The 13,616-nt window shown below is 35.5% G+C and overlaps 1 pseudogene; it reads left to right on the forward strand.

Moving 5' to 3' along the window:
• On the forward strand, positions 3,519 to 6,078 carry LOC107632824 (annotated as a pseudogene).

Genomic DNA, 13,616 nt, shown 5'->3' on the forward strand with positions numbered 1-13,616 from the left:
TCTCTTCAGATTCAACAAACTCATGACACATACTCTTTCTCTTTACCAATAATCTTGTCTACTTTTGTGTATGAAATATACTTAAACACAAATTCTATTTTGTTTTCCTGAAATTTAAAACTGTTATTCCACGTTATTATTTGATAATTTTTTATTATATGAAAAAAAGTAGCATATAAGAGTAATAATGTTACTCTAAGATGTTCAGTATTTAGACATAATAGCTTGTAATAAAAGAATACTGTATTATTTGTAGAAAAAAGTAACGTAATGGATGAAAGGGATATTGCAAATTAAATATCAAAATATATAATGGTGAAAGGTGAATGGATGGCGCACGTGCGTGTGTCTCGAGAGTGTGGGTGGTGTGGTGTGGTGTCACGTGCGGGTGAGGGTGAGGGTGACAGCCCCATTGTGTGGCTCCGCAACCACCCTACCACCGTCGCCTTCGCTTCATCCTTTGTGAGCATTTCCACGTGAATTATTTCCTGTTTGCCACTCTTTGCATACTCTTTAATTGGAGAAACAGAGAAACACACACATCTTAAGTTGTTCTATATATTTAGGTTTTCTTTAAGTTGCTTTATTGAAAATGTTTTATGTTGTCCCCAATAAGCGCATCTTAGTTGGTTCTCAATTTATAGAAGTAGTATAAAATTGCTCTTTTCATCCTTGCGATTTTTTTTCTTTTTTTTTTGCTTAATGTTGCAAGTTGAATATGTTCATTTTTTCTATAGATATATAAAAATCATAAGTAAATATCCATTTTTTTTTTTACATTTTTTAGATTTATCACTTGATTAAATTGAATCATCATTCTTATAAAAGGTTTTAGTGTAAATAATGATAAAGCTAAGGATAGTTAAAGTTGGTTACAGTGTGTATTATAGTTTGCTAGTGTGTTGTTGTGCTCTCTCTCGTATGTATATATATGAAGCAATGCAGTAGAATTGTAAGTGCATTAAGTACACAAACTCTTTCTTCAAATGCAAATAACTTAGTTTTTCATCTATGCCCTATGTTCTACTCTTGCTTATAACATGATATCAAGAACCTCAAGTACTTGAAATTTTTTTTTTCGATTTCTTCCTTCAAAATCTTCAACCACATTGCATTCATCACGGCTAGATCTTCATCAACTAATAAGCGACCACTTGTTCAATATCCAAAAAGCTTGATGAAAATAACTTCAATATGTAGAGATACCATGCATGGCTCATGATTCAAACTATTAGTTTGGAATGATGATTCCAAAATTCCACCTGGTTTTAATTTCTTCAAACTCTGCGATCCAAATCTGTTGCAATCTCCGATACAAGAAAGTTGTTGGATACTATCAAATTAGTAGCGGAATAAATTTAACGGTATAAATTTTATCGGTAATTATTTATTGGCAAATTTTTTTCTAATAAATCTAACAATAATATATTATTTATTATTAATAATTAAATTAATAGTATTAAAATATATTTATCATAAATCCAATCACAAATTCAGTCCCTTCTCAATTTATTTTTGCTGCTTTAGCACTATCTCTTTGGCATGACCGTTTGAGTCACCCGAAAACATCTGTTTTAAACTCTCTTAGAAGAATAAATTTATTGAATGTCATCCAATTAAAGACACTCGTATTTGTCATTCTTGTCCTCTTAGAAAACATATTAAGTTGCCATTTTATGCTTCAAATTACGGGTATAATCGGTTCGGTTTGGTTCAATTTTGGACCGAAAACTAACCGAACCGACCTGTTCGGTTCTACACTAATATCAACCGTTCGGTTTGCTGCTGTCTGGACAACCGAACCGAACTGAACCGAACCACCAATAGCAGTTTGGTTCGGTCAGTTTTTTCGATTTTTTGAAACCTAATATTCAGAATTTAAATTACCATAAAATCAAGTTTAAAACCATCAATAAACTAGAATAACAAGAGTATATCACATCCAAATTCAATACAAATTCAACTTGTCCCAACAATTAAACATAAAACAAAGACAATTAAAAATGTCTAGCAAACAACAACAACAAACACATTTTAAAACATACTAAAAACCTAAACAGCCACTTTAAACCAAATAAAAACCAAGCAGCCATGTTCTCTTCCGTTGAAGAACGTACCACGGACTCAACATTTTCACCCCCAACTTCAGGCGTCCGTTCATTGGGCACCTCATTGCTTGTTGGCTGCACACACACACATATATATATACAGAACAATGAAAAATTAGCATTTTAACTCATCAACAGCACCAAAAGTATTATTTGCAGCAACAAATTTAGCATTCAAAACCACAGCAGCTCATATATATGCAGCCATATATATTAAGAACATATTAATTATATGCAGCCATATATATTGAAACATATTAATTATATACAGAACAAAACCACAGCAGCTCATAAGCAATTAACAGAATTTAAAGCCAATTAACAGAAATCTACTAAGACATAAGCAGCTCATACACAACTAGCTAGTTTATTTGCATCATTTAATACTCACTAACTGCCATACATTAACAGTTTGGTCGTTTGCAATTTTCACCCAGCTGTTGAAGTAGTTATATTTGTTTTTTTAATACTCACTAACTGCCATACATTATTTTGAGATAATTCAACACAAATCTACTAAGAGTCTAAGACATAAGCAGCTCATACACAGCTCATAAACAAAACCAAAGCAGCTCATAAACAGAACCATAAGTAATTCATTTTTAAAGCCAATCAACAGAATTTAAATGACCATACACATCCAGAGACAGCTACCCATATATATTCAAAAAGACACTAAAAGGCAAAACCATTTTATTCAAAGTTTCTAACAAAGTAAACCTTTTCTTTCTCAAACATTTCTATCCAATCAGACTACACATTTCAAACTACAAGCACATGCCCTTTATAGAATATACAAACTTGAAACTTCTAAGAAACAAGTTCGTTTTCCATGATTATAAATGTCAAAATAAACAAATGTAATAAGAGGGCAAAAGTATTACTTCCTGATGCTAATCCAATAATTATTGCAAAAACATGGTCTTTCTTTCATTAATCACAAAACAATCCTTCCAATCAAAACCCTATAAATCACAAAACAGATTCCACAAAAAACGCATTTTTCAAACTTTTTATAATCAGAAGGAAAAAGAAGTTCAACCATAAATCTCTAATACTCACTAATAGTATTGCATAAATAAGCCCTTTTATCGCAACTCAAGCAATCCAATCAAATCCTATAAATCACACAAACCTCAACAACCACAAAACACTCTTTTCAACCCAGAATTACATATCTGAACCAAAAACAATTAAAAGAAAAACATATTTTGAGATTTTGAAAAAATATATGGTGAATTTGTTGACAATATATACATTAATTACTGTAAAAAAAATTATAACCAAGGATAAATTCTAACCTCTGAAGAAGACATTGTTCAGCTGCTTTTTGCAGGAGATGGCTCGGTGAGACGGTGACTGGAGTGCTGCTAGAGTTGGACTGCTCGGCCATTGTCGTCTTGCTCGGCGATGGACTGCTGTTCGGCGAATGGATTGCTGCTCGGCGACAGACTGGATTGGAGTGCTGCTCGGCTTTGGCTTTGCTGCGACGGCAACCCTGCGACGACGATGAATGAACGACTTCGAGCGACGATAGGCGACTTCCTTGACGGCGGACAGCACTCTCTGGCTCCCTCAGGCTCTCCTTCTCTCAAGCATGGAGGTCGGAGGTGGAACCGTGGAAGAATGGGAGATAGAAGTGTTTTGTGGGTGACTGGGTTTAGGGTTCGCCTGAAAGGAGAAGAAGAAAGTTAGGGTTATGCCGTTGTGGGCTTGTGGCTGATTGGCTTTGGCCCTTTTATACCTAGGTTAAAGGGCAGCTTAGTAAGAACACACGCTACTGAACCCTCACTCTGCGGTTCGGTTCGGTTCGGTTCCAGCAAAGGCAACTGAAAACCGAACCGAATTGATCGGTTTAGTTCAAAAAAACCAAAAAAACCAGTTTTTTCGGTTGTTGTAAAATTCGTTTCGGTTCTGTGATAATTTTCGGTCCGGTTCGGTAACTTATACCTCTACTTCAAATTCTAGCACTATTATGCCATTTGATATTATACATAGTGACCTTTGGACGTCACCTATTTTGAGTTCATCGGGTCATAGATATTATGTCCTGTTTGTGGATGAGTATTCAAAATTTTTGTGGACATTTCCTTTATTGCAAAAATCACAAACCTTTTTCACATTTTTTGATTTAAAGACTTTTATTCGAAACCAGTTTGAGCGGGCCATAAAGAGTATATAATGTGATAATGGCACAGAATTTGATAATGGTCCCTTTTGAGACTTTTGTAAAGCAACTAGGATTTCGTTTCTCTTTCATGTCCTCATACATCCCCTCAAAATGGGAAAGCCGAAAGACAAATCCGTATGATTAACAATATTATTCGTACCTTATTGGCCCATCCTTCCCTTCCTCCTTCCTTTTGGCATCATGCTTTGCAAATGACAATTTACCTTCTCAATATTCTTCCTCATAAACTATTACATTATGAATCTCCTCTTCGCATTCTTTATCAAAAGGATCCGTCTTATTCCCATTTTTGGGTGTTTATGTTATCCTCTTATTCCCTCTACAATCATAAATAAACTTCAACCCTAGTCAACTCCTTGTATATTTTGGGGTATCCTTCACATCATCATGGGTATAAATACCTTGATTTGTCATTTAAAAAAATTATCATTAGCCGTTACGTCTTATTTGATGAGACACAATTTTTCTTTGCAAAGGTACATACTCCTCAAAATTATACTTATCGATTTTTGGACGATAGCCCATCTCCCTACGTAGTCCATCATCTCACTACTCCAGCAAACTCCCGGGTCGCACCCCTTCCTACCTCTCCTGAGCCCATCTTACCGAGCCCAACTTCTACTTCCACTCTCCCACCTATCTCTCTTCTTCGCCCAACTCTAGTCTCTCAATCTAGTCTACCCACATGACCTGTTACTAGGAGTCAACATAGAATTTCTAAGCCTAAGAAGTCTTTCAACCTTCTTGCATTAGTGTCTAAATCCCCTCTATCCCGTAATCCTGTGTCTGCTCTTCGTGACCCGAATTGAAAATTGGCTATGGATGATGAATATAATTCTCTTATTGAGAATAAGACGTGGGAGTTAGTGTCCCATCCTCCAAATGTTAATGTCATTCGGTCTATGTAGATTTTTACTCATAAAGAAAAATCTGATGGTTCTTTTGAGAGGCATAAAGCTCGTCTTGTAGGTGACGGTAAAACTCAACAAGTGGGTGTGGATTGTGGTGAGACGTTTAGCCTGGTAGTCAAACCGGTGACTATTCGCACGATTCTCAGTTTGGCTCTTTTTAAGCCTTGGCCGAGTCATCAACTTGATGTCAAAAACGCTTTCTTACACGGCGAACTCAAGAAAACTGTTTACATGTATCAACTTTTGGGGTATCGGGATCCTGATAAATCTGATCATGAGTGTTTACTGAAGAAATCTCTTTATGGGCTGAAATAGACTCCGAGAGCTTGGTATAAGAGATTTACTGACTATATCCATACTCTTGGGTTTTCTCACAATACTTCAGATCATTCTTTGTTTATTTATCGCAACGGTACTTTTCTGACTTATCTTTTATTGTACGTCGATGATATTATTTTGACTGCTTTCTTCGATGAGCTCCATCAATCTATCATATCTCTTCTTAGCTCAGAATTTGCTGTGAAGGACTTGGGCCTGTTGAGCTATTTCCTGGGCATTACTGTCACTCATCATAGAAGTGGTTTATTTTTATCTTAAAAGAAACATGTTGCTGAAATAATGGATCGAGTCGGCATGTCATCATGTAAGCCATCTCCTACTCCGATTGATATAAAACCGAAGCTCGGTGCTACTACTAACGAACCTTTTGAGGATCCATCTCTTTATAGGAGTCTTGCAGGGGAAATTCAACACCTTACATTCACAAGGTCCGATATTACTTCTGCGATGCAACAAGTATGCTTATTCATGCATGACCCGCGGGAGTAACACATGCACGCTCTTAAGCGCATTTTGCGCTACATTTATGGTACTATGGACTTTGGTCTTCATCTTTATCCATCTTCCACATCCACTTTTATTTCATATACCGATGTTGATTGGGGTGGGTGCCCCGATACACGTCGTTCAACATCTGGTTATTGTGTCTTTTTGGGTGATAACTTGATCTCTTGGTCTGCTAAACGTCAAGCTACTTTATCTCGTTCTAGTGCAAAGGTCGAATATCGAAGGGTTGCCAATGTGGTTTCTGAGTCATGTTGGTTGCGAAACTTGCTGTTGGAACTTCATTGTCCTATTCAGAAGGCTACACTGATGTATTGTGACGATGTTAGTGCCATATATCTTGCTGGTAATCCTGTTCAGCATCAACTCATTAAGCATATTGAGATGGATATACATTTTGTACGGGAAAAGGTGGCTCGTGGCTAGGTTCGTGTGTTACATGTCCCCTCACGCTATCAGATTGCAGATATATTCACCAAGGGTCTTCCATAGGTGTTATTTGAAGATTTTCGGGATAGTCTCAACATTCAGCGACCTCCTACTTCGACTGTGAGGATGTGTTAGAATATATGATAAATATATTTTGACATATTGTGTTTATCATCTTTGTTAAGTGTATATTTAGTTTTCTGATTTATAGCCTCCCTAATTATAGCCTAATTATACTCTTGTATTTGGTGTATATAAACAGATTATTCTAATGAAATGAGTAAGGGATTAATCTCTTTCAGATAGTTATTGACAGATTTAACCGACGATAAATCCGATGGTAAATTTAAATTTAAATTTTAAAAAAATATTTAAAATTTAATATATAATTTAAAATATTAAAATTTAATAATTTTTAAACTAACAAAATTTAAAGTTTTACAATTTCTTATAATAATTTGTTTATAATTTTTAGTTAAAAATTTACAAACAAATTTAAATATCAAAATTTAATATTAAAACAAAAAAAAAAAGAGAATTTAATTAAGTAAAAAAATCAAATTTAAAATGTACCAAACTCTCAATTTAATTTTAAAAAAATTTTCAATTTAATTTTATTCTATACATAAACTCACTTATATTTGTACAAGTCTAACATACTTCAAATACAATCAGCAAAACCTATAAGTATCTACAATTCTATCTACAATTATAAGAGCTATACATATATGGAATATGGATTAAATATATTTACAATAATAAATACAATTCCAAAAAAGTAACATACATTTTATTAATAGAATAAGAAAAATAAAATCACAACAAAAAATCGAATACAAATTTTTAACAAACAATCTTCGATATTCTTCACTTGACTTGACTCCAAGAGTAATTAATAACCATACAATCTAAGAGTAATAACCAAAGATGTAACTGCGTGCCACCCAGCATTGCTGGTAATTGCAACACCTGCCTTTGCTACGCCTTTTTCACCGTCAAAAGAGAAAAACTGAAGTACCCTTGAATGTGAATCATGAGTTAGTGTGGTGGCTATTCAATGTTCATCTATGTACAAGATAAAAATTGATGTCTCATCTAAAATAAAGACAGAACATCATTGTTAGCTAAAAATTACCCAGTCTTTATATACCCTCAAGATCAAAACATTATTGCTTGACCATTTGAAGCATGCACAACTTGATAAAAATACTCTAATACAAAAACATAATAGATAAAGTAAAAATTTCATATTTCTCTCAAGATATTTAATTATTCCAGATTTAACATTATGCCTATATATAAAAAACAGAACCACCAATTTTACATTTAAACAAGCGGACATTCGTAATTTAGAGTGAATAAAACATAGCAACTGCAATATATATTAGATATATTAAACATTGAAAAAGGAAAAGTCTAGGGGACCAGCAACTTTTATGTTTTTTGGCCAGCACTTAACCATCAAAACAAAAGTGAGTGATTTTTCACCATTAGATATAATCTCACACTATTAAAAATACTATTGATGGCCAATTGATGGTTACAAAACACCAAAATTACTGGCCCCCTAGCATTTCTCATTGAAAAATATATGATGATAAAATTCAAATTAAAGTAACATAAAATACTTATGTAATACATATTCATAGCTCTTCATGAATCAAGAGAGCAGACAACTATTTATATGGCTTCTTCCACAAGATTCCAATCTTCTTAAGTATGTTACCATATTTCTTTCTCTGAAAATCTTCTCATACAATTCCAAATAACTAACGTGTATTTTAATAATAGACAAAGTATTATTCCATCCAAACTTTGATAACTTGCAAATCAACATGCATCTTGATAATATGTATACTTTTATTATATTGCAATTGTTTTACAAATTTTTTATATCTTTTTTTGTGGCTTCTATGAATGTAAATTTCATCATTCTTTTTCTTTTTTTTAATAATAATTAAAATAAAATTAAATATCACAAATTTTATAAGCACTACTAGATAGAGTGATAGACCCTAATTTAACTTAGTACTTAGAGAAATTATCCTAATTATTAAGGTTAGGGTTTAACAAATGCTAACAATGTCAAAAGAAAAATAGAAGAAGGAAGGGAAGAAGACATACTTGGATGAAAGAGGAAGGGTAGTATGTAACACCCTACCACATAGAATCTTATGCTCAAGTCGTAATGCAGAAGTGGCGAGGTATTACGACCTCTAAAAAAAAAACGTATATAGATATAGTTGAAGGAAATGCATAACTAGGAGCCTTGAAGAGAAGAAACTTAAGCAAGACCGCAAAATGAAAAATGCAAGGTACGAAGATCGAAACGAGAAGAAAGCTATATGTACATATATAGGACAGAATTCCAAAATACAGATAATCAAGCTCTTAACTCGACCTGCGAAGCAAAGATCGGCCAGAGTATACACACAGATATATATATATATATATATACAACCCAAAATCATCCCAGAAACATAAACAGAACACCTGTCTCTCCAAAAGTCTACTCAAATATGTGTGTGTGTGTACATAACTATAAAATAAGACATAGAGTTTCCAATGACTCTAACTTCGCTTGCACAGGAACTTCAGAAACTCAGTGAGCTGTCTCTCATTCTTGCATATGAAAAATAGCAATATTGTATAGAATGAGAACCGGGGGTTCTCAGTATGGTTAAGGTGCCCACATACATAATATATAAGGCCCTGGAAAAGTCAGAGACATTCCTATAACTTCGACACTCAGATTTAAAATTTAAATATTAACAAAATTGGAGACCATAAGCAGGGTAATTTGTCTAAGGTTCTTAATCATAACTTAATTCTAACTTAATCTAACTAATTCCCTCAGCTTCTTGCCTTCTTCCCATCCTCCAAAACTCCACTACACAGACAAACAATACAGACAAAGCAAACACAAACAGAGTACAGTTATTGTAGGTAGCAAGTATGACAAATAGCATATTGATTCACAAATGCAAACCAAATTAATGCACAAGCAAATAAAACAAGCATATGCATATGATGTATGTCTATCGTACTGGCCGTGAGCTCAAATGTCGACTACTTTGCCAAAACCCGACACACTCGGTAGCTAACCCGGATATCGTCTCTCTAACATGCCTCTACACTCTTGGGATATAGTGCCCGTCACACTCTCAAGATATAGTATCCACCACACTCATGGGATATACTGCCCGTCGCATTTTCTGAGATAAAGTGTTCCCACACTCTTGGGATATAGTGCCTGCCACGCTTTCTGGATATAGTGTCTGCCACACTCATGAGATATAGTGCCCGACTCACATTCCAGGGTAAAATGCTCCCACACTCTTGGTATATAGCGCCCGCCACGCTCTTGGGATATAGTGCCCGACACACTTTACAACAGAGAGAAAACTCAAACATACTCATCATCAACATTCTCAATCAGACCTTATTTATCAAATTCATTATAATTTATTCATCCATTCATTCATTAACTTATATATGTGGTGCACGAATTGTAAATCACACTTTTCACAACTCATACCACTAACTAGCAAGTGCACTGGGTCGTCCAAGTAATACCTTACGTGAGTAAGGGTCGATCCCACGGAGATTGTTGGCTTGAAGCAAGCTATGGTTATTTTGTAACTCTTAGTTAGGATATCAATTATAATTATCAGTTGACTTGAAAATGAACAAGAGAGCATGGATTAAATAATACTTATTATGCAGTAATGGAGAATATGTTGGAGTTTTGGAGATGCTTTGTCTTCTGAATCTCTTCTTTCCCCCTTGTCTTCTTCTTCACGCACGCAAGGTTCCTCCTATGGCAAGATGTGTGTTGTGGATCACCATTGTCAATGGCTACCATCCGTCCTCTCAGTGAAAATGGTCCAGGTGCGCTGTCACCGCACGGCTAATCATCTGTCGGTTCTCACTCATGCTGGAATAGGATCCATTGATCCTTTTGCGTCTGTCACTACGCCCAACCCTTGTGAGTTTGAAGCTCGTCACATTCATTCAATCCCTGAATCCTACTCGGAATACCACAGACAAGGTTTAGACTTTCCGGATTCTCAAGAATGCTGCCAATGGATTCTAGCTTATACCACGAAGATTCTGATTAAGGAATCCAAGAGATACTCATTCAATCGAAGGTAGAACGGAAGTGGTTGTCAGGCACGCGTTCATAGGTTGAGAATGGTAATGAGTGTCACGAATCATCACATCCATCATATTGAAGTATGAATGAACATCTTAGATAGAAACAAGAGTGTTTGAATAGAAAACAGAAATAATTGCATTAATTCATCGAGACATAGCAGAGCTCCTCACCCCCAACAATGGAGTTTAGAGACTCATGCCATCAAAGAGTACAAAGTTCAGATCTTGTCATGATGCAAAATAAATCTCTAAAAGTTGTTTAAATACTAAACTAGTAACCTAGGTTTACAGAAAATGAATAAGCTATGATAGATAGTGCAGAAATCCACTTCTGGGGCCCACTTGGTGTGTGCTGGGGCTGAGACTTGAGCTTTACACGTGCCTAGGCTGTTTCTGGAGTTAAACGCCAGGTTGTAACCTGTTTTGGGCGTTTAACTCCAACTTGTAACCTGTTTCTGGCGTTTAACGCCAGAATGCAGCATGGAACTGGCGTTGAACGCCAGTTTACGTCATTTATCCTTGAGCAAAGTATGGACTATTATATATTGCTGGAAAGCCCTGGATGTCTACTTTCTAACGCAATTAAGAGCGCACCATTTAGACTTTTGTAGCTCCAGAAAATCCATTCCGAGTGCAGGGAGGTCAGAATCCAACAGCATCTGCAGTCCTTTTTCAGCCTGAATCAAATTTTTGCTCAGCTCCCTTAATTTCAGCCAGAAAATACCTGAAATCACAGAAAAATACAAAAACTCGTAGTAAAGTCCAGAAATATAAATTTTGCCTAGAAACTAATAAAAATATACTAAAAACTAACTAAAACATACTAAAAACTACATGAAATTACCCTCAAAAAGCGTATAAAATATCCGCTCATCACAACACCAAACTTAAACTATTGCTTGTCCCCAAGCAACTAGACAAATAAAATAGGATGAAAAGAAATCAAGAAGCAATAATATCTCAGAGTTTTAAGTGAAGCTCAGATTCTAATCGGATGAGCGGGGCTAGTAGCTTTTTGCTTCCGAACAGTTTTGGCATCTCACTTTATCCTTTGAAAAAAATATTGCCTCCTTATTCTAAAAATCTGCTATTTTATTCATGTTTGATGATGATGAGAAAAATAAATTATAGCTTAATTGGAGATAAAATCAAAATATAGATACTAATTACTACTACTCATATATAACTTCTAAGGTAAATTTCTAATAAGAACAATTATCACAGAGTTAAGGCTAAGATTAGAACTCAACAACCTTGAATTTGGGATGTGGATGCCTCTTTAGTCTGTGGAGTGTTTGGCCCTTCAAGAGATAGCTTCTGACGCTTCAATTCCTTCAGTTCACGCCCTTGCTCTTCTTGTTCTCTAAGCAGTTTGCAGAGTATGCTGTTTTGATTTTTCTGTTCTTCCTTCAGTTGATCCACAGCTTCTTGCAACTTGGTGACAGATGCTTCAAGGCGCTCCCGGTATTCAATTTGAGGGATTTCCAGGAAGAACTCCTGTTCTCTCCTCTTGATGGGGTCGTCCTGCACTTGTTGTCCTTCTATAGACTTTTTGGTGATTGGTAGCTCAACTGGGATGTACTCATCTACTCCCATTTTTTCCCAGCATCTTTACATAACAGAGAGACCAAGCTTGGGTAAGCCAATCTGGCATCTTTGGAGTTCTTGTTCGTAATTTTGTAAAGCTCACAAGCAATCAGCTGATGAACTTCCACTTCTTTTTTCAGCATAATGCAATGAATCATTACTGCTCTTTTGATGGTGACTTCAGAGCGGTTGCTAGTGGGCAGTATAGAGCACCCAATGAAGTCCAGCCAGCCTCTGGCGACTGGTTTGAGATCTCCTCTTTTGAGTTGGTTTGGGGCACCCTTTGTGTTGGTTGTCTATTTGGCTCCAGGGAGACATATGTCCTCTAGGATTTTGTCCAAGCTCAGGTTTGATCTCATCATTCTCCTATTAAAGGAGTCTGGGTCATCTTGCAGTTGAGGCAGTTTGAAGATCTCCTTTATTTTGTCAGGGTGGGTGTGAACAATCTTCCCTCTGACCAGAGTTCTATAGTCATAGAATGCGGTTCCCGCTATTCTCTGCCTGTTCGTCTGCCACAGATTTACATAGAATTCCTGAACCATGTTTCTTCTCACCTTTGTTTCAGGATTAGCTAGGACTTTCCAGCTCCTGTTTCGAATTTGCTCTTGGATCTCCGGGTATTCATCTTCTCTTAGATCGAATTTAACTTTTGGGATCACTGACCTTAGACCCATTATTTTGTAGTAATGGTCTGAATATTTTTTGGTTAAGAACTTTCCTTGATTCCAAAGTGGTTTTGGAATATTCTCTTTCTTGCCTCTTGAGTTGGTTTGTTTTCCCTTAGGAGCCATGATCTTAGTGGGTATTGGCTTAGTGATCACGGATAGACACACCAAACTTAGAGGTTTGCTTGTCCTCAAGCAAAAGAAAGGAAAGAAGTGGGAGATGAGGAGAGCCAAGCCGAATTGTGAAGGTGGGGGGAAGGCCGAACTAGGATTTAAAGGGAGCGGGTGGGTTTTCGAAATTTTTGAAGAAGATATGATAAAAGATATGATTTGTAAAAGATAAGTATGATAGGAAAAGGATGCACTTTAAAATTTAAAAGATATGAATATTATGAAAGATATTTGAGAGAGATAGCTTTGTTTTGAAAAAAATGTTGTGAAGATTTGAAAAAGATATTGATGAGTTGAAAAGATTTTAGAGGGAAAAGAGATAGATTTGTTTTGAAAAGGATTTGAAAAGAATTTGAAGTGGATTAAAGAAAAAAGGCTTTATGAATTAAGATACATTTGATATCTTTTGAAAAAGGATTTGAAAATTTAGGATTTGTAAAAAAAAAAAAAAAATCATGAATTGAAACATGAAAATTGAAAAAAAATTGAAGTGAAAACGAAATTGTCTACTCCCCACAATCCTGGCATTAAACGCCCAACTGCTGCATGTTTT

The sequence above is a fragment of the Arachis ipaensis genome, chromosome B03 (assembly GCF_000816755.2).
Source record: "Arachis ipaensis cultivar K30076 chromosome B03, Araip1.1, whole genome shotgun sequence".
Lineage (NCBI taxonomy): Eukaryota > Viridiplantae > Streptophyta > Magnoliopsida > Fabales > Fabaceae > Arachis > Arachis ipaensis.